At 45.1% G+C, this 21,679-nt stretch overlaps 1 protein-coding gene across 9 annotated transcripts in view; it reads right to left on the bottom strand.

The window, feature by feature from the left end:
- Positions 1 to 21,679, bottom strand: part of STAU2 (staufen double-stranded RNA binding protein 2) — a 281,072-nt gene that overhangs the window by 23,475 nt on the left and 235,918 nt on the right. The window lies entirely within an intron of this gene.

The following is a 21,679-nucleotide window of genomic DNA, read 5'->3' as shown; positions in this document are numbered from 1 at the left end:
GAGGAGGGCGGGGGGGGGGGGGGGCAGGGGGCAGGAACTGACAAGGGGCAGAACTGGCTGCAGACTCTTGGACTGGGGAAGAAGGAGAGTTGGTGAGCCTGGGCTGGACTCAGCAGGAAGCACTGGCCTCTTCAGGGGAGCCGTTTGGTGGGGGACCAAGATTTGGAAGTTGGACCCGAAAAGAGAGAGAGAGCAAAAGGGAATGACCTGCCACAGAGGGGGAGTGGGGTGGGGGGGTGGGGGGAGGGATGCTAGGATCATTGGTGATGGAGAATGGGCACTGGTGGAGGGATGGGTACTCGATCATTGTATGATTGAAATGTAAGCATGAAAGCTTGTAAGTCTGTAACTGTAGCTCACGGTGATTCATTTAAATTTTTTTTTTTTTTTTTGCTTTTTGGGTCACACCTGGCGATACACAGGGGTCACTCCTGGCTCTGCACTCAGGAATTACCCCTGGCGGTGCTCAGGGGTCCATATGGGATGCTGGGAATCGAACCCGGGTCGGCCGCGTGCAAGGCAAACGCCCTACCCGCTGTGCTATCACTCCAGCCCCTCATTTAAATTTTTTAAAAATTAAGAAAAAAAAAGATTTGGAAGTTGGCTAAATCGGGATCACAGTCAAGGTGCAATCTACACGAGTTAGGACAACATACTCACTAGGCTCATGTTAACCTAGAAACAAAAATATATGTTATTCAGCCACTTCCTATCTTTTTCTCCCAGTTCAAAAGGGCTGGATATCTTTTGGCTTCTGGGGCCACCAGTTTTTCCTTGTCTGTCACTGGGTCCCTTTTAGTCTCCTCTGCTCCTAGCTTCTCATGGGACCGGGCTTCTGAATCCACCCTGGCACCTTTCTTATCACTATTCTCTTTCTTGAGGACTATGTTTTAAATAATAAATATTAATCCCAGGTAAATACTGGCCCTGATAAATACTGGCTAAATCTTCAGGCTAGCTTTTTGCCCTAGCATTCACATCTACAATAACTAGCTCATTTCTCCACTTAGATATTCAAAAAAACATTTCGAGCCTGCCACCAATCAAATTCCTGATTATCATCATTCCCCCAAGCCTCTCCTCTCCCAGAAAATGGAACCCCCATTTAACCAATAACTCAGATTTGAAAAAAAAAATTACACCCAAAAACAACCCTTGGAATCAACCTTGCTCTCACTTCCTCTCTCCCCTTCCACATGCGACCCATTAGCTAGCTGTGTTGGTCCTTCTCTGAAACGCATCCAGCATCTAACTCTCACATCACACCTCAGCACAAACCACCATTTCCCAGGTGATTCATCTGTAGCTTCTTAACTCATCTCCCCGTGTCTCTCTCTGCCTGCGGAAAGCCCAATATATTCCAAGTGATGGGCTTGAAGTATAAATGGAAACAGTTCATGACCCTGTTTAAAATTCCCCTGAGATTAAAACCCTAATTTCCAATCAGGGTCTTAATGGCCTCCATGACCTTGCCTCATCTTTCCAATGTCATCTCCTTCCACACTCCCAAGCCCATGGAACTCTGGCCACACTGGCCTCTTTGCTCTCCACAGGACACCTGAGTGCACACCTGCTTGAGGATTTTACATGTATCCCCTAGACTTGGAAATCCCTCCGGTTCTTCATAAGGCCCATTCTTCATTTCATCCAATATGTGATTGCACTCAGCATTTAGAACAGCAGATGTTCAATACTTACTGGCTGAAAAATAAATGGTTTAAAAAGTGACTATCTAGCATGTTTGTGTGTGTGTGTGTGTGTGTACACGCCTGTGGGAAAGAGAAAGAAAGAGTGAGAAAGAGAAAGAGAGAGAGAGAATTATTCTCACAAATTCCTTATGGAAATTAGGGGGTAGATTCCCTCTTCTCTTTACTGAAATGCAGAAGTGGCCAATCATTTGAGGTTTAAAGACTGATTATGTAGCTGGACTAAGTAGCAATAAAGGAGGGTTTTTGTTGTTGTTGTTGTTGTTGTTTGGTTTTTGGGTCACACCCGGCGATACACAGGGGTTACTCCTGGCTCTTCACTCAGGAATTACCCCTGGCGGTGCTCAGGGGATGATATGGGATGCTGGGATTCGAACCCGGGTCGGCCGCGTGCAAGGCAAACGCCCTACCCGCTGTGCTATCACTCCAGCCCCAAAAAGGAGGGTTTTTCAAGTGAAGAAAATGAAATATCAAGAGAGGCTCCAGCCTGGGTGTTCTCACATGTCATAATTTTAGTTTGTGTCAATGACATTATGGTAACTTTGAACTTTGAAATGTTACTAGAATTAACATTCATTTTTTTCCTAAAAAAAAAACTTCATTTAAAAATAATTAGCAGCCCAGATGGAATAACAGTACAGTGGGTAGTGTTTGATTTGCATGTGGCTGACCCAGGTTCGATTCCCAGCATCCTACATAGTCCCCCAAGCTCTCCAGGAGTGACTCCTGAGCACAGAGCCAGAAGGAAGCCTTGAACACTGCCAGGTGTGGTCCAAAAACAAAACAAAAAAAATAACAAACCACAACACACACACACACACAACTAGCAGAAATACTGTCAGCATATAAACTAAACTGAACCTTCTCATTCAAACTGAAATAAAAGAAAATACCACACTTGAATTGGCATTTTAGAAATTTTAGTTAAAGTAATCTTTAGTCAAACCGTGCTTCTTAATGAAGGTTGTTTTCTTTTTTTTTTTCTTTTTGGGTCACACCCGGCAATACACAGGGGTTACTCCTGGCTCTGCACCCAGGAATTACTCCTGGCGGTGCCCAAGGGACCATATGGGATGCTGGGAATCGAACCCGGGTCGGCCGCATGCAAGGCAAACGCCTTACCCGCTGTGCTATCGCTCCAGCTCCGAAGGTTGTTTTCTTGAAAGTAAAGCATCATATATTAAAAAAGAAAGTAATGTTTTAAAGTCTAATGAAATAGCCATCTCAATGGAAAAAAAAACTAGTGCCCTGATCTTTTTTTTTAAAAAATCTTTGTTAAGACAATATTATCAAAGAAATTTACTTTGTCTTTAACTGATTATGATCATATAACTTAAGAATTTACATGGGGGGTTGGGTTCCCTTCCCTTCTATCCACCCTCAAATTTGGGGGGGACATAGTTTAGGTCTGTCAGATGATACTTAAGTAAAAAAGTAAAATTTTTTAAAATTGTTTCAAGAAAGGCCTAAGATGGCTGACACATTCTAACATCTCCAACTCAGGTTCTCCCCCGCCTCCACCCCCAGACACTCCATAACTGCTTGGCTGTAGATGAGGTTACAAGTATAAGAATGTACGTGAGGCAGAGTGATGGAATCCTAATCCATCCTAAACTGTAAGGATGACAACTGGCAGTTCCCAACATGTATTACTAGATTCTCACTGTGTGTGTGTGTGTGTGTGTGTGTGTGTGTGTGTGTCTTTTGCTTGAGGGTACATTCCCTTTCCAAAGTTTTTTTTTTCTTTTTCTTTTTCCTTTTTTTTCTCTCTTCCTCCTAAAGATAGAATGTTAAATTCCACTCATAGGTTAATCTTTTAAGAAGGCCCCCATAGGTAAAGAGTGATCTGTGACAGATTTGCAAATTTGGAGGCAAATGTAAAGTGAGGTATTCCAACATGCAATTTTAAATGAAAACCTTAACTTGAGCAAGAGACATTATATCAACCAACAACATTATTTTATTTTTAACAGCAGCATTCTTTTGAAATGCTTGACATTCAATTGAAATATAATTATATATTAAAATAGATTACAGGCATATTGTGAATGTTTTTCTCCTGGCATTTGGTACTATCAAAGTCCAGGAGGAAGAGCGGTGACCATGCCAGAAAAATAAAAGCTGCCTATTGGGTAAATGTGTGGAAAGGATAGGAATTAAGTCATCAAGAGGCTAGAAGAATTTGCTGAAAAGTGGGGGAGGGTGCTAAAAGCAATAAGCTATTTGGAATTTGATAGCATTTAACTTTAAGTGCTCTGCCTGGATAGTATTGTTAGCCAAATGAGGGTCAAACGTTTCAAAAGAAAATTAATGAATGAATACAGGTATTGAAACAAGACAATACTGCTCAGTAACAGGAAGCTGTATTTTCGTATCGAAGGTCCTATGGAGTTGTACAAGAAGTCCAGAGGAAAATTAGGGGCCTGCTCTGTGAAATCTTTCTGTGTCTGGAAATGAGTAATGGTGGTGATTTCTGTGACCTTGTATATCATTTAAGCCAGTTTACTGCTAAACAAGCAGCCCAGAAGCTCAATGGTCATGGAAAGTCCAACTGGGTTTTTTTTGGGGTAGTGGAACTAATCCTTTCATCTTGTGACTCTGCTCTCCTCTAGCTAATCATTCGGTCAGCTCCATTCAGTTAGCAGGAGGGAAATAAAGTGGAAGAGCTTATGAAGCAGGGCTGGAAACTCTCAGGTTCCACTGTCCTCGTATTCATGAATAGTAACATACCTACTTACATGTGATGACTATGCCCAACCTCAGACTGGGAACCAAGTCTGGCTTCGAGCAGACATAAAGTGGAGGCAGGTGTGATGAGTGGTGTTCCAAGTGGTTCCATATTGTTGCACCAACTTGGCGAAGCATTCGCATGTCAATGTTCACATGCTAAAATGTATGCCCCTAGCATAGCGCAGAGTTGAGTCTTCCTTGTTCTGGTGGCCAAATCAAACTGTACCAATAGTCGTACCAACACCGGCATGGAATTAATGTTCGATTTGTAATCAGGAGATAGGGCAGTGAAGAGCAGTTAAGAGCCTGTGTTCTAATATTAACAAGAAGTGCCTGGATTTTTCTCCTTTATTCAACATAGTCTCTCTGTGAAAAAATTTCCAGAGAGCACAGGGGCTGCATGCTGATAATGGGTAAGAGGAACCAATTTTGATAATTCTTTATTGTGTCTTCATGCAAGAAAATGCCACAGTGAGGTGGAGAAATAGTATAGGGTAAATGTAGTCAATCCCAATTCGATCCCCATCACGACATATGTCCCTTGGGCACTGCCAGGAGTGATTCCTGAGAGTAGAGTCAGGAGTAGCCTCTGAGCACCAGGTGTTCCCCAAAAGCCAATTTTAAAAAAGTAATGAGTTTTTTTAATAAGAAAGAAAGTAGGAAGTGAAGGGAGGAAGGAAGGGAGGGAGAAATTGTCCTAGAAATACAACATCACACTCGGTCTCTTAGGAAGTTCTCTGGTAGAAGGACTGGGTTCCTGAAATATAAAGAAGTAGATGGAATGTTCTAGAAAACTTACCTCAAGAGTGAAAGGGTATGGGGCTGGAGCAATAGCACAGCGGGTAGGGTGTTTGCCTTGCACGCGGCCAACCTGGGTTTGATTCCCAGCATCCCATATGGTCCCCTGAGCACCGCCAGGAGTAATTCCTGAGTGTATAAGCCAGGTGTGACCCAAAAACAACAACAACAAAAAAGAGCAAAAAGGTAACCAAAATCTTTATCAAGGATAAAACAAGATATCCTTATCAACTAAGATATAAGCCCAAAGTTATAGGTGAATAAGCAGAATTATAGAACTTTATAAAAGTCTAGAGATTTTTCTTTTTGATCTTTTCCATTGAACAAGAACCACTCTAGTGTGTAGTTGAGGAAAATAAAGAGTGATTTCTGTGGAGTCTGCATCTCACTTTTCACTCAGACTGGGGTAGATGAATCTAGAAGAAACTGGGGCAGGAAGGAGGCTGTTTGATCCATGTTTCAAAAACAACATTACCATAAAACAAATGCTCTGTTAAATGAGGCTCTTAGAGGAGGATAAAAGATAAGTAAGGAGCAGACTGGGAGAAAAATATTACCAGGCCACATACTGAGAGGACTAATTTCTGGAATACATAGAGACCTCAACATGAAACAAAAAAACCAAATAGTCCAACTAGAAGATGGGCAAGGAATGTGAAGAAAGTTTTGTTACTGGAAAGTTCTGTATCTTGACAGTCGCGGTGGCTATGTGAATCTACAGCAATAAACTGGCACTGACTCACACACCCACCAAGCCAAGGTCCGTGTCCCAGCCTGGACACTGTGCCACAGGTAAACTAAATGGAACCATCAGGGGTCATTGAAATAGAGCGGACAGGACCTTCCTTTCTGTATTAATTTTGAAACTTCCTAAGAGTCTACAATTATTTCAAAATAGAAACAAAAAACAAAATTAGAACCATGCTTTCTGAAAATAAGTATTTCAGGTTTTTGCAAGTTAGTTCTCAAGTAAAACTTTTTTAAATGTTCCAATGTTAAGGAAAAAGTCTCCCAGATTGTCTTACCATTCAGTAAACCTCCCCCCATACCACAGAAGTTTCGATTATATAGTTTAGGGTGCTTTTATCCAGACTTTAGACATATTTTCTTATATATGTAAACTTTTGTGTTTTTTTTTCCTTTAGAGGAATGACTTTACTTATTCCTTTTCAATATTCTCTATTCCTGTGCAATAGGATACCTTAAATATCTTTTCATGCTATTAAAAACAGCTTTAGGGCCTGGAGAGATAGCACAGCGGGTAGGGCGTTTGCCTTGCACGCGGCCGACCCGGGTTCAAATCCCAGCATCCCATATGGTCCCCTGAGCATGGCCAGGGGTAATTCCTGAGTGCAGAGCCAGGAGTAACCCCTGTGCATCGCCAGGTGTGACCCAAAAAGCAAATAAATAAATAAATAAATAAATAAATGAAATAAAAACAGCTTTATCTCATTCTTTGCTTTTAAATATTTTAAATGTTTTTGTCTTGCTTTGCTTTGGGGACCATACCTGGAAGTGCTCAGGGCTTAATCCTGGTTCTGTATTCAGGAATCACTGCTGGAGCAGTGCTCAGGGAGTCAGAGGGGGGTGTGGGGATCGAGATGGGCCACATGGAAAGCAAGAGCCTTCCCCACAGCACTCTTCCTCTCTGGCTCCTGAAATAAGATCTTTACTGGTGCAAACAGTGGTGCTTCAGACAAGCAGTTTGTTCCACATGGACTGGAACTGTCTCCCCCGCACTGCTAAGGAACCAGGGTGAGCAAGCCCAACTACCTGATCCTTGCACAATCTTTGTGCTGGGGATCTAGAGCTCCATCGCGCTGTGTCTTTTGCTTTTCTTTTTTTTTCTTTTTGGGTCACACCCAGTGATGCTCAGCGGTTAGTCCTGGCTCTACACTCAGGAATTACTCCTGGCGGTGCTCGGGGGACCATCTTGAATGTCGGGGATCAAACCCAGGTTGGCCACATGCAAGGCAAACACCCTACCCGCTGTACTATCACTCTGGTCTCTCTGTGTCTATTTTCCTAGGGACTGGGGCCTCTGACTCCCCCGAAGATTTGAAAGGTCCAGCTGCCTGGCACTGGAGCACCAGAGGCTGGACATGGGTCCCCTGAAAGGACAAGTAGCACCTGGATAAAAGCATTGACCTTTTTATTAAAGCAGCTTCGAGTGTTTGGCAGCACTGTCTGCCCAACAAATAAACATATTGAACCATTCTTTCCCCTTTTCTGACGGGCAGGGTTGGTCTAGATCCAGCACTGCTGGGGGGATATTCCAGGCTCTGTGCTCAGGGGCTGCTCGGAGGACCCTCTGCAGTACTGGGGGTTCGAACCAGCATCAGCCACATTCAAGGCAAGTCTTTTAGCTCCTGTACTGGCTTTCTGTCCCCATTATTTAAAATTTTGATAAAGTATAAGTCCCCTGTTGCCAGCGGTGACCAGGATGAGGTCTGACATAGGCCCCTCCAGAGCTCCTGGGAAATTGAGTTGGAGGGAGGGCCCAGCTATCTCAGTCGCTGTCCTTGCTTGTTCCTATCACCGAGCCGTTCCCAGGAAAATTCACATCAGACTGGCCTGAGCGCAGAGCAACAGGAACCACGCCAAGAATGACCCTATCCGAAGCCCAAGGGCAGCCCTGCTGGGACTGTCTCATCTCCCTCGTCGCTGGAGGCATCCCTGAGCCTTAACTAGAGGAAGTAAAGGCTGGCAAAATCATCTCGGTTTGAATCAAGGTTCAAGGATAGGAATCATTTTGAAAACAGATTTGGGGTGTATGGGAAATAAGGGTTGAAGTCTACCCCCCCAAACCATGCGTTTGTGGGTTGGAGAGGCAGCTCATGTGCAGAAGCACATGCTTTTCATGCTGGAGGCCTGGATGAGCACAATTGAGAATAGCCCCTGAGCACTGAGCCGGGAGTAAAGCATGGTGTGCCCCGCCCTTCCCCAAACAAAAGTTACATACAGAACCCAGGTTCTGGTGAAGAGGAGTTACGAGTCTTAGGGAGTCTGTGTCCAGGGGTCATGCCCTATTTGCTGAGGCTCTTGTATCTCAGAGAGACACGAGAGCATCCAGAGGTCACGGAGCTGGTCAGAGTCTGCGCTGGCCTTGAACCTACACTGTCTGCTGGCCGTGTGGGAGCGGGGCAGAGGGAGGGCAGTCCGGCGGGATGGATGGCTACATGTATTTGTTCAATGGATACTTCTGATCTGCGAAGGGTCAGGCCCTGGGACAAGTGCCATGTTTTGGGGACAAAGAGATGAACCTGACTGAGGGGGTGCCCTGGGCAAGTGGGAGCCCAGGAAGATGCCGGCAATGCCTGTGGCTCCGGACAGGGTTTGACAGCCAAGTGGGGTTTAATTGAGTTGCAGTCTGAGCTTTCAAAAACGTTGAACAAGAGGGGAGCCCCCGCCATAACGTGGGGGGGGGGCATCGAGGGCAGGGCCCTGCCTGGACAAGGCGCTGGGAAGAGGAGCACAGGTGGCGGGTGAGGAATAATGACATGGGTGTTCCCGAGCTGCTGGCTGAGCTGAGAGCTCAGGCGGCTTAGGAGTCCAGAGAGCGAGGCCAGGCCACTTAGAGGGCAACGTTTGGGCTGCTGGTGCAAAATACAAGTCCTCAAGGAACACCGTTTTGTTAGGGAGTTAAGAAACAATACACAAGCCAGTGAGAGCTCAATAGGCTGAGTGGGCACTTGGCATGCACCACCTGGTCCTCCAAGCACCAAGCCAAACCAACCCCCCCACCCTGGTGACGTGGAATGAGGTGATCTCTGAGGGTCTGCTTTGGTTATAGATCCTATTTTGCTTTGAAAGGCTGTGTTTTTTTTTGTTTGTTTGTTTGTTTTTTTTTGCTTTTTGGGTCATAACTGGCGACGCACAGGGGTTACTCCTGGCTCATGCACTCAGGAATTACCCCCGGCGGTGCTCAGGGGACCATATGGGATGCTGGGAATTGAACCCGGGTTGGCCGCATGCAAGGCAAACACCCTACCCACTGTGCTATTGCTCCAGCCCCATTTTTTTTTTTGAAAGGCTGTTTCTAAGAGCCTCCCAACCACACCACCTGAGGACTTCCTAACTCAGAGACTCGAACCCCCTAAACTATTCTCCCACAATTATTAAGGTTGAAAGGACAAGACGAAGATTCGGGCAGGGTTGGTTAGTTGGGTTTCTTCAGGGTGGGGTGGGGGGGACTTCCTAACTCAGAATGTGAGGCTGGGGATCAAATCAGGATTGGCCACAACTCCTAAACTATCTCTTCGGATCCTTGATAATTTTTTTTTGGTTGGTTTTGGGTCACACTTACGCTAGCCCTGTGCTCGTGGATCATTCCTGGTGGGGCTCAGGACCATATGGGGTGTTGGGGACTGAACCTAGGAAGCAAGCATCCTATCTACCGTCCCATTTCTCTGGCCCCCAATAATTCTATTTCTTGATTTGAATCCTAAGTATATAAACTTAACGATAGTAAAATATTTATATACACGGCAATTTATCACAGTGTTATTTATAATAATAAACTGGAAACTGTAAGTACGTCTAAGAAGAGGAGTGGTTAAATATATTGTTGTACATATATATACATATGTATATATATATATATATTTGCTTTGTTTTGGTTTTAGGTGACACTTGGATGTGCTCAATGCTTACTCCTGGTTCTGCACTCAGGTATCACTCCTGGCAGGGGCTTGGAAGACCATATGTGGTGCTGAGAATTGAACGTGGGTTGACTGCATGCAAGGCAAGAGCCTTACCCACTGTACTATCTCTCCGGCCCTATAAAATGAAATTTTAAACAACGATTAAAAGCATTACTTATAACATTTGATAACATGGGAAATTACTATAGTGTTAGATAAAGCTCTGTGTGTGTGTGTGTCTGTGTTTTTGTGTGTGTGTGTGTGTGTGTTTAAGGCCAGAGAGAACAGATGCTAAGACGCTAAGACACTGAAGACAGAGACAGGAATATTCCCTGAGAAATGCTGGTGTAGCCCAAATACTGGGGGGTGGGACAGGGAGGGGAGCTTTTTATACCTTATGTATACATATAACACAGAAGAAAAATAAATATACCAAATATTTGTCAATGGTGGACTTGGGTTTTTTCTTTTTGTATACATTTCTAAATTTTCCATCAGAATAAAGTATTTCTGTCGTTCTATTTTAAAATTTTGTTTGAGAAGTTTGTTTGGTTTTGCTTTGGGGCCTGTCTTTGTTGGGACAACTCCAGACCCAGTGCTAGTGGTGTTCACATGTGGTGCCAGGAATCCAACCCAGGTCTTTCGCATGCAAGGCAAGTAGCTAAACCTCTTCTCTCTCTCTCTCTCTCTGTCTCTCTCTGTCTCTCTCTGTCTCTGTCTCCTTCTCTCTCTCACTCTGTCTCGCTCTGTCTCTGTCTCCTTCTCTCTCTCACTCTCTGTCTCTCTCTCTGTCTCCTTCTCTCTCTCACTCTCTGTCTCTCTGTCTCTGTCTCCTTCTCTCTCTCACTCTCTGTCTGTCTGTCTCTCTCTCTCCCCTCTCTAATATTCTTGATTGTTTTTCAACCATGAGTCTGAAAACCTCCAGCCCACCGGTATCCCTGCTCAGCATCACAGGGTGTCTAGAGCCTAGAAGTGCTGGGCAAGGAGCAGCGTGTCTGGAGCGCAGGATTTGACTGAAACCACCTAGAGAGGGCCTCGGGCTGTCCAGCTGCCTCAACTGTTATGTAGCAAGACACCAGAAAAATTGGTGGCTCTGGGGACTCTACCACCTCTCTACACAAGGGATGATAAGGAAGACCATAACCACCTCTGCAGTGACCCACCGTCTCTTTGCCCTTTGAAGGCAATTTTTGGTATAATCTATCCAGATGCTCACGCGTGAAGATGTGGGGACCAGGGGTGTGGATTCACCACAAGGAAACCCACCGATTTCCCCACGCATCAGCCCACACTTCCCTCCCAAAGCAACCGAATTCAAGAAATCCGCCAACAGGAAGGTCTGATTTCCCGCAGCTCTGTCCTAACTCGGGGCTTGAGGGGGACCTTTCTCCCCCCGTGATGTCGTCTCCGCGCATCCCACTTGGACCTAGAGCCGTCACCTCCTTTAATTGGGGTGTCTATAAAGAACTCCCCTCAAATATGGGTTTTTTTTCTTCCCCTAGTGCACTTAATGTCTTTCCAATTAAATCCAGATGTGAGAAGCTGAAGGAACAGTTCTCAGGACCGAACACGATGACATAAATCTTGCAGCTGACAGAGATCCCACTGAGCTCGGTCGGGGAAACTCACAGAGAACTTGTTTAGGGCCAGCAAAGTGACTGGGTCTAAAGACAGATGTGGCCACGCTGGTTCCAAAAAAAATCTGTGAAGAGAGAGAAAACGCTCCTCAGCCACAGGGCTGGAGGCGCGGGGCAGGTTGGTGTGGGTCCTCGCCCACACGCCCCGAGACATCAAAGCGGGTGACTGAGAAGAAGCTCTGCTAGAAAACAGACCCCGCTCCGAGACGCTTCCTGGTCTCCTTAATTGCTCTCTTCTCGGGGAGAGGAAGGTGGGCACGCTCCTGACAGACCTTTGCTGCAAGAGAACAAGGGCTGTTTGTGCAGCTGAAGGCTTGGCTTTTATTTTTTTTTTAATTATCAGGTCTTGTACCCTTTCCAGAAAGCTCCTTTTAAAAATAGTATATTCTTCCTCCTCTTCTCCAGATGCTAGGAAGTACAGGTTCAACCCAAACCGGGTCTATTTCAAAGGGACACAAACAGCCAGGCTGGAGTTCAAGGAGTCCGGTGGCACTCTGCCCAAGGACTTGACGGCTGGGGTGTTCTTTGACCCTCCCAGTCATTTTGTTTTTAAAGCTCAGAAAACAAATTCCGCGGAAGGATCAGCTTCTGCAGGATGCAGCCCCAAGAAGTACAGGGTGGGTGGTGACAGCGTGGGGTGGGGGGCAGGAAAGGGGCCCGGGCCAGCTGCCTTCACTTTAGTGCACAAACAGCTCTCGGGGGGAGCCGGAAAGGCAACTTTCTAGAGCTGCAGGTTCCCAGGGGGGCCTCCCCAGTGGCCCCTCGCTTCTCCTTACCCTCTGCAGGACGGCAGTGCGGGGGCTCCACGCTTGGATGGCCAGTTAACCAGGCCTTTGTCAGGGCCACCGTTCCTGGATTTCCAACCCCATACAGCTGAGATTTTGTGTGTGTGTGTGTGTGTGTGTGTGTGTGTGTGTGTGTGTGTGGTGTTTGGGGAGTCACATCCAGCAGTGCTCAGGGCTTACTCCTGGCTCCGTGTTTAGGGATCCCCCCTGGAAGGGTTTAAAAGACCCAATGCTATTCAGGGAACAGAATCAGGGCCAGCCACATGCTGAGATTGTGTGTGTGTGTGTGTGTGTGTGTGTGTGTGTGTGTGTGTGTGTGTGTGTGTGTGTGTGTGTGGTGTTTGGGGAGTCACATCCAGCAGTGCTCAGGGCTTACTCCTGGCTCCGTGTTTAGGGATCCCCCCTGGAAGGGTTTAAAAGACCCAATGCTATTCAGGGAACAGAATCAGGGCCAGCCACATGCTGAGATTGTGTGTGTGTGTGTGTGTGTGTGTGTGTGTGTGTGTGTGGTGTTTGGGGAGTCACATCCAGCAGTGCTCAGGGCTTACTCCTGGCTCCATGTTTAGGGATCCCCCCTGGAAGGGTTTAAAAGACCCAATGCTATTCAGGGAACAGAATCAGGGCCAGCCACATGCAAGGCAAGTGCCTTCATGCCTGTGCTATCTCTCCAGTCCCCCGCTGAGTTTTTTGACCTTATCCTGCTGTGCATCGCAAAGAAAACATGGTGGAGGGTGCATTTCACTGACAGCAGGCTGAGCCCGACCATTTCCCCTCTCACAATCTTTTTAAAAAACGGCCCCTCATCTGCAGGTGGGGCAACTGCCAGGCCACACGCTTTCTGCTTCCCGCTCCTAAGACCCTGCCTGAAACAATAGTACGAAAGGCTTAGAAAGTGAGTTCTGGACCGGGGAGCTGCACACATAACTTTGACCACTTTTATTTTCCATCCTGAGATAAAAGCCAAAACATCTTTTTTTAATTTATGTTCTACATCTTTTCACTGGGTATTACTTTTCGGAGCAAATTCTAAGTATTGTAAAAATGTCTTCAAAGATAGACAACTTTGATTCCAAAGGGATGAATGCAAATTACAGTGTATCCCAGTGACATGCTAATTTATAGCACCATAAAGGTATAGTTCAAAGCTCGAATGAGGCAGGAGGAAGTTGGTGAATTGATAGTTTTTAGGAAGGAAGGTTTAGGAACAATAAACCTAACGGGTTTATAGTTTGGGAATGAACGAAGGAGTCCATTTGTTCCAAGTTACTGAGTTTTTAATTTAGATGTGCTGTTAGAACTGAATGTATTTTGTATTTGTGGTTAGCAAATGACTCTAACTTGCTGTCTTTAAGGAAACTGGCAAAAGGGCAGGGATAATTCTCCAAGATAAGACTCACAGCTGCAGGTTTTTTAGTAAAAATGTCATCTCTGCAGCTCACCTTTTTTAACGTAATTACAAAGCAGTGAAGGAAAAAAAAAACACCTGTGGATCTTAAAAACTAGGTTAGCAATTATTGTAAAAGGAAAAACAGATTCTAATAGAATTACCTGGCATTTAAAATAATGTATGTACATTGAAGAACAAGTGATGGCAATTATTTCTCCCAAACATCTGAATGGGAGTAGGAATGCTGAAAGCTCTATCACTCAGTGTTTTCCCAGGACGACTCCAGGCCCGAATGCTCAGGGCTCATGTCACTTACGTTCTCCAGCTAAGGTGCAAACAAATTTGGGAAACATCCTCTTTAGATTCTGAGTGCTATCTGGGAGAAACTGAGAGGCACTGTGCTCACCAAGTTAGCTGAAAGAGATTGGTGCAGGAGTTTGTCACAGTCCAGGAGCCTGGAGGCCAGAGTTGATGAGCCAGTTTGAAAATGGATAGCTCAAGTGAAATGAGTCAGAAAGAGAGGAACAGATATAGAAGGACTGCACTCATTTGTGGAGTATAGAATAACATCACATGAGGCTGACACCCAAGGACAGTAGAGACAAGGGCCAGGAGGATTGCCCCATAGCTGGAAGACTGCTTCATGAGCGGAGGGGAGAAGGCAGATGAAATAGAGAAGGGATCACTAAGAAAATGATGGCTGGAGGAATCAATTGGGATGGGAGATGCATGCTGACAGTGGATAATGGACCAAACATGATGACCTCTCAGTGTCTGTGTTGCAAGCCATAATGCCCAAAAGTAGAGAGAGAGTATGGGGAATATTGGCTGCCTTAGAGGCAGGGGTATACGGGGGATACTGGTGGTGTGGAATGTGCACTGGTGGAGGGATGGGTGATCATTGGGTGACTGTAACCCAAACATGAAAGCTTGTAACTATCTCACGGTGATTCAATAAAATTAAAAAATAAAAAAGAAAAAGATAAGAAAATGGATAGCTCATTTTAGAAAGCAGACGGAGAGATTTTTTTCTTTTAAGAGGCTAGACATTCTTTGGATAGGCTGGGGCTTTATTTGTTTGTTTGTTAAGTTTCCCCCCTTATAGCCAAGAAGAAACAGAAACTCCGTTTGGGTAGCACACATAACAATATCTCTTTCTAAAAGACACAAAGCTGCTACTCAGACATGTGTCTCTCCCACAGGGATGCGGGATGGGAAGAGATAGCTGGGCAGCAAGCAGCACCTCTCCTGGAAGAGTCCTAGGGACCCAGCACACCTGGGCATCTCCTTCCACCCTTTGTCTTCCTTAGACTCCAGACCATCTGATTCCAAAGATAGTTCTTAGGGAACAAAGCCCAAGAACATGAAACTATTCAAAAATTAGGTCGTTCTTAAATTAGTTATCTATAAAACCGAGATCCTGAACATTCCTCCTCCGGAGAGCGAGCTATAAACCCGGCATTCTGCTCACCAGTGCAAATGAACAGCTACAAATTCAACACTTCAGGCTGCATGTTAGTTTAAGTGCCACACATAAAGCTGCATTTTACTACACATGCCAGCGCATTAAACAATAACTGTGATATAACACCCATTTGGTCAATTTAACATCTGCAGGACACTCAAGGATACTATTTTTGCTAGGACTGTCTGATTGCAAGATATGTTTGCAGGATTTTTGTTTCGGGGAGTGGAGGCAGTTAAGTCCAGCAGTATTCAGGGCTTAGTCCTGCTTCTGTGCTCAGGGGTCACTCCTGGCAGGGCCCTGGGGTCCATATATGGTGCTAGGGATCAAACCTGGGTTGGCCGCAGGCAAGGCAAGCACTACCTGCTATACTATCACTCTAGACCCTGTCCACAGTTTTGATCAAAAGATTAAAAAGAATAAGCAGATTCACCTTCAATCACATATTTACTTATGTTTCTTAACAATATCATCCCAAACGTGGATTTAAAAGACTTTTGGTGCCAGCAAGAGATGAGCAGGGCACTAACTAGCTTTACATACAACCAGCCTGGGTTTGATTGTTAGAACCATGTACGGTCTCCGAATTCCCACCAGGAGTGGATCCTGAGTGCAGAGCTAGAAGTAGGCCCTGAACATTGCTAGTTATGTCCACCAGACAAAACCAAAACCAAACAAAAAGACTTGTACGTGCAGTTTTTGGGGTACCTGTGTTGAGAAGTACTGTTCTAAACCCTAAGTGTATGATGGCCACAGAGAAGGAAAGTGCCACCACAGTGCATTCAATCATGAGCCATCTACTCCCTTTTCATCAGAACAGAACAATAATTCTCAATGAGGTCTTACATTTGAATTGCACGTCAAAAGGTTCTAAGCCAAATTGCGCTCCTGAGACAAGGACTTCAATGCTCAAGACCAGTAGTGCAAGGAGGTAGGTGAGGAGGGGGTACCACCAGGCCATAAGACCACTGGTGCTCAAGCAAACTTCAGGGGTACATCTAGAGGTGCTATGGGCAGGGGACACAGTGGTGGGGATCCAACTTGTGACCTCATGTGTGCAAAACATGGAATCCAGTCCTGGCGCTATCTCCCCTGCCCTGAGGTTATTTTTTTTTTTAAGGGAAAAGAGTAAGAATACAAGGGGCTGGAGTGACAGCACAGCGAGTAGGGCGTTTGCCTTGCACGTGGCCAACCCGGGTTCGATTCCCAGCGTCCCATGTGGTCCCCTGAGCACCGCCAGGAGTAATTCCTGAGTGCATAAGCCAGGAGTAACCCCTGATCATCACCGTGTGTGACCCAAAAAAGCAAAAAAAAAAAACAAAAAACAAAACAAAACAAAAAGTAAGAATAAAGACAAAAAACAAATAAACAAAAAAAACCCAAAATCCCACAGGATTCATGGAAACAGTCTTTAACAGGCAATTCACTATCCCCTGAGCTTTAGACATCGTTGACGTACATAGAACATGACTTAAATCATTTGAGTCAAGCCAGCCGTGAGGCTGTGCTCCTCAGGAACTGTGACACCTGCCACACGTGACCGATGGCACAGGACAAGTCTGGGAGTGCTGGGAAGTGGGTGGCTGTGAAGTCGTCTGTGTGCTTAATAAACGGACTAAGTCCTCCCCAGGTTTTGGAAGCATGGTTATAAGGGTCCTCCCAGCCAGTTCTTCCTCAGAGCTAGGATTTGGCCTCACCTGGAGATGGAACTATTTGAGGGTAGGTGATGTTGAATCACACCCAGTGGTGCTCAGGGCTTATTCCTGGGCTCTGTGCCCAGGCATCAATCCTGGAGAACCAGAGACCTAATTAGGGTCACCTACAGGCAAAATAAGTGCCTTAAGCCCGGTGTGGTCTCTCCACCAGAGAAGGAAATATTGACCCAGGTCATGTCCTCGATGGTGGCTGCATAACTCTGAGACTGTCCCACATGCCAGCTGCCTTCACACAAGCCTCGCTGCAGGCAGGGCCCGCAGGACGCCATCTCCTTGCACAGGGGCAGGTCATAAAGCCTTGACGTGCTCAGGGGCAGGGGCAGAAATGGGTCAGGGTGGTTGCAAAGGTCCCTGCAGGTCCCAGGAAGGAGAGGAAGCACTGCTTTGAAAGATGTGATAATGTTGGGGCTGGAGCGATAGCACAGCGGGTAGGGCGTTTGCCTTGCATACGGCCGACCCAGGTTCGATTCCCAGCATCCCATATGGTCCCCCAGCACTGCCAGGAGTAATTCCTGAGTGCAGAGCCAGGAGTAACCCCTGTGTGCTGCTGGTTGTGACCCAAAAAGAAAAAAAAAAAGAAAGAAAAAGAAAAGAAAAAAGAAAATAAAGATGTGATAATGTGGGGGTCTGGTCAACAGATGACTCTCGGGGAGTGCTATGGTGAGGGCGGAGACTCAGGATCCAAAACCACAGGTCAGGAGCCATAGGCCAACATGGGCAGGAGGTCACTCTGGCCACAGCAGACAATGACCGAAAGCGGGTGTGGGAAATGTTCCAAACAGGCTCTTGTGGCACCACAGAGTAGGTCACCCCAGATAGGGATGGACGGCTGCTCTTGCAGTTCTGTTTCCTTTGGGCTATTTCCTCTGCCAGAGTCCCTTCCTGCCTGCCACGAGAAAATCCACCACCATAATTCAAGATTCAAAGAAACTGTTTTTTAACTCTCCAGGTGCATCCCCAAGTCCCTGAAAGAGACTTGTACTACTAGAAGGCATCACACTTATGTCGGTTAAAGAAGTTGTTGTTTTTTTTTTTTTGTCGTTTTTTGCCTTTTGGGTCATACCTGCACAGGGGTTACTCCTGGCTCTGCACTCAGGAATTACTCCTGTTGGTGCTCAGGGGACCATATGGGATGCTGGGACCATATGGGATGCTGGGAATCGAACCTGGGTTGGCCGAGTGCAAGGCAAATGCCCTACCTGCTGTGCTATCGCTCTAGCCCCAAGAAGTTTTAAAAAATTTTCCTTCTTTTAGACTATATGAGCCTAGATGTCTTTTATCCTATCAGACCTACAAACTGTCTCCAGGTCAAGACCATCTTGTATTTACATTTCTAATCTTAACCTAGCACCCCAAAGACAGTGAATATTCAATAAACGTTGGATGACTGGATGGATGGATGGATGGATGGAGAGATGGATGGATGGATGGATGGATGGATGGATGGATGGTGGATAAGGAGATGGGTGGATGGATGGACAGATGGATGGTGGATGGATGTATAAGAAGCTGAGGCTTAGAATCAAAGTGGGGTCAGCCAAATAAAAAATGACTAGACTGTTTTCTTACAGCCTAAGAAAAGCCCATATCTAGTCAGAAAGAAATCTTTCTGATTCCTTTGATTTAAAGCCCATATCTAGTCAGAAAGAAATCCACCTACTGGCACAAATTAATTTCTAGGATGTACTCTCTTGGGAGCAGGCTGTCTGAATAATAAAACAAATACTCTCAATATTCAGGTTTGTGAACAACTTGTAGTTTAACCTTGTGGCTCCCGAGCATTTTTGAACCAAAAACCAAAACTCAAATAGGTCATAATTTCTTCATGAGATAGAAACATGATGGCAATCTAAGGAGCAGAGGGCCTAATGAAAACGAATCCTAGTGGCTGGTGTAGAGGAGTTTCTCAACATTTTATTCTGACCCTGGCCCTTCCCTAACCTTGTTTTTTGCCTTGCCCACCCTCGCATATTGATCCACCCTCTAAGATTGTGCCATGGTTTTTCACTGGAGATTTTTCACCAGTGACATCCTTGGAATACTTTGGGAGCTTACAGGAAACCATGTTTTCCCTGGCTAGTAAGTGCGAGTACAGAGGACTCGAAATAGAACTGATTTTAAATAGTTAACTCAGGGTAAGAAATGGAACCCCTCATCTTATATTACACAGAGAAAGAATAACTGAAATCTGCCCAGAGTTATCAATCATTCACTCAGGTATCTTTCAAGTGTATCGTGTCATCTCTGCTTCATGTAGGATATAAAGAAATAAGGAGTATGTGTGTGGGGGGATGGGTTTGGGGAGCATTTGTCAGGTGCTCTTCAGGGCAGGAAGAAGGGGGGGCAAAAGAGCCTACATGCAGAGTAGGGATTAGCAAGGGGCTTGTGGCCTGAGGTCTTGGGGAGTTTCTATTCTAGTCCCTCTCACCAGATAATCACTCTTACTGCCCTACGGATGTGGCTCACCTGTCTGATAACATTCCAGACTTTCAGCATCACTGACATTTCTTCAACAAACTATTTTTTAACATGGAGAAATACATCCACAAACACATTAGAAAGTGGAACTAGTACAGGGGTTGAAGAGCATTATTTAAAAAAATAAAAAAAAATTTTTTTCTTTGGTGTTGAATCACACACCATGTGTGATTCAGCTGAACCATGTCAATTGCCAAATGAAACCAATGTCTTTTTCTGTATCAAAGTTGTTGGCTTTCTGACTCAATAAAAGGTACTGATATTTGAGCCTGCTGATGACATTCTTTTAGCCTTGACATCTTTCTTGACTTGCACTTGGCACTCTGCAGTAAGATGCTCCTGATGGACACATTATATTTATGAATTAAGATGAATTCAATTTTCTGTAAAGTTCTCTCTGGCCTTTTCTTGGTCATCAAGAGCACTGAGAAGCGTGGACACGAGACTGTCTTACCAGACAGCTGTCTTCCGGTGGAAAAAAAGTCAAGAATATTAGAGCCCTAATCAAGCTTAGCAATGTACAGAAATAACCCATAAAGCACTTTCTATTTTATATTAGCCTGGTAATGCCTATCAACAATACAATAGACTGTATGTGGTTCCTGGAGACCAAGGCTCTGGCAGGAACCAGGAAGGGCCAACAAGCTCACACCAGGTGCTGGATGGATTCAGACATGCTTCCCGCTCCCTCACCCACTCACACAACCCCCCCTAACAGAGCTGGATCTTACATAGGCAACTGGGTCTTCATGTCAAATGAACCATTCATGCTTAGACACCCTCTCATATTACCGTTTGAAATGTTGTCATAAAGGAATTCCATTTTATACTTTCCAGACTAATGATTTGGTACAAAAGGAAAGGCTGCCAAAATAAAAGGATGGGTAAGGGAAAGAATTATTTCAGACATTTGTGAATCAGCAAAGCAACAGGCTAAGAAAAACGAGACAGTGACCTGCATCTCCTCGGAACACCCCGGGAACTCTGAGGCTTTGCTGACAATTTCTCCACACTGGGTTTTACCATCACTCTCAATTTTCTCTTGGGTACAATGTTTGTATTAGTCTGGCTCTCCTTTCTTTTGAAGTAGTCTTCTTTTAGTTAACTCATAGCTATGCAGCATGATATGTAAAGTATGCCTACATGTTAAGGGGAATCGCTAGTATCGTTACCACACTGATACGGGCACCGGAAACAAGCAGAACTGGTTGCCTTCTAGGGCTGGAAAAGAGTCATAGATACCCCTGGTTGCCCGAGGTTTTCCCCGTAGCATCTGAGTCTTGGATGATAAAGCAGACTCTCAATACAGGGCCCAAGAAGCACTGAAGATTTGAGGGAACTTATTTCCAATAGGTGTGAAAGTATTTCAATATTCTTAGCCTGCTGGATGTAGTAGGGCATACTAACACCAATCTGATGAGGATCATCCCGATTAACAAATAGCCTTACATTTCCTTCCTAAAGTTGATTTGTAAATTTCTTTCCCAGGAACCTCATAAGAAGTACTACTTATTGGTTTTGGTTTGGGGGTCACACCAGGCAGTACCCAGGGCTTACTCCAAACTCAGGGATTACTGTGCTCAGGGATTACTCCTGGCAGTGCTCAGGGGCCCATGGGAATGCTGGGAATCAAACCTAGGTCAGACGTGTGCAAGGCAAGCAAGCACTCTGCCCACGGTACTGTCTCTTCATTCCCAGAAGAACTGCTATTTAATGAAAAAGTTCAGCTTTGGGCCAGGGAGATGGCTCAATGGACACATGCTTTGCTCGTGGGGACTCCAGGTTCAATCCCTGGCACTGCATGGTGCTTAGAGCAGCTTTAAGAGTGACCCCAAGCACTGGGACATGTAAAATCCTCAAATACAGTCAGTCAGGTATGGCTCAAAAGACAAAAAAAATATTCTCAGCTTTATTTCTGGAAGATAAAATTTTCATTTTCACCATCATGGATTTCTTCATCAGATCATTCAGCTTCATGCATCTGAATCTTGCAGTTTCTGCTGTGAACTAATTTCATCTTGTTCTCAGATATGCACAAATATGACTTTCACTCCTGGGCTTATTTTAATGTGCAAATACCATTTTACTTTATCATATTTTTGGCTTTCATCCTGTCTAATAAGTTTATACAAACAGGAGAAAGTCTGCAATTTTATGAACTGCTGCCAGATCTTCTCTCCCAATACTCATCAAGAAAAGCGGGAGGAAAAAAGTTTAAAAATTGAGAACAACAATAAATATACCCCCTCCCCAAGTAACCAGAGAATGTTCCTTTAAAAATAAAAGTTACTAATTTGAATGCTATCTGTAACTCTGAAAATGTTGACTCATTCTG

The sequence above is a fragment of the Sorex araneus genome, chromosome 2 (assembly GCF_027595985.1).
Source record: "Sorex araneus isolate mSorAra2 chromosome 2, mSorAra2.pri, whole genome shotgun sequence".
In the NCBI taxonomy this organism is placed as follows: domain Eukaryota; kingdom Metazoa; phylum Chordata; class Mammalia; order Eulipotyphla; family Soricidae; genus Sorex; species Sorex araneus.
Note: the sequence above shows the minus strand (reverse complement) of the source record. Positions and strands in the feature narration are given on the sequence as shown.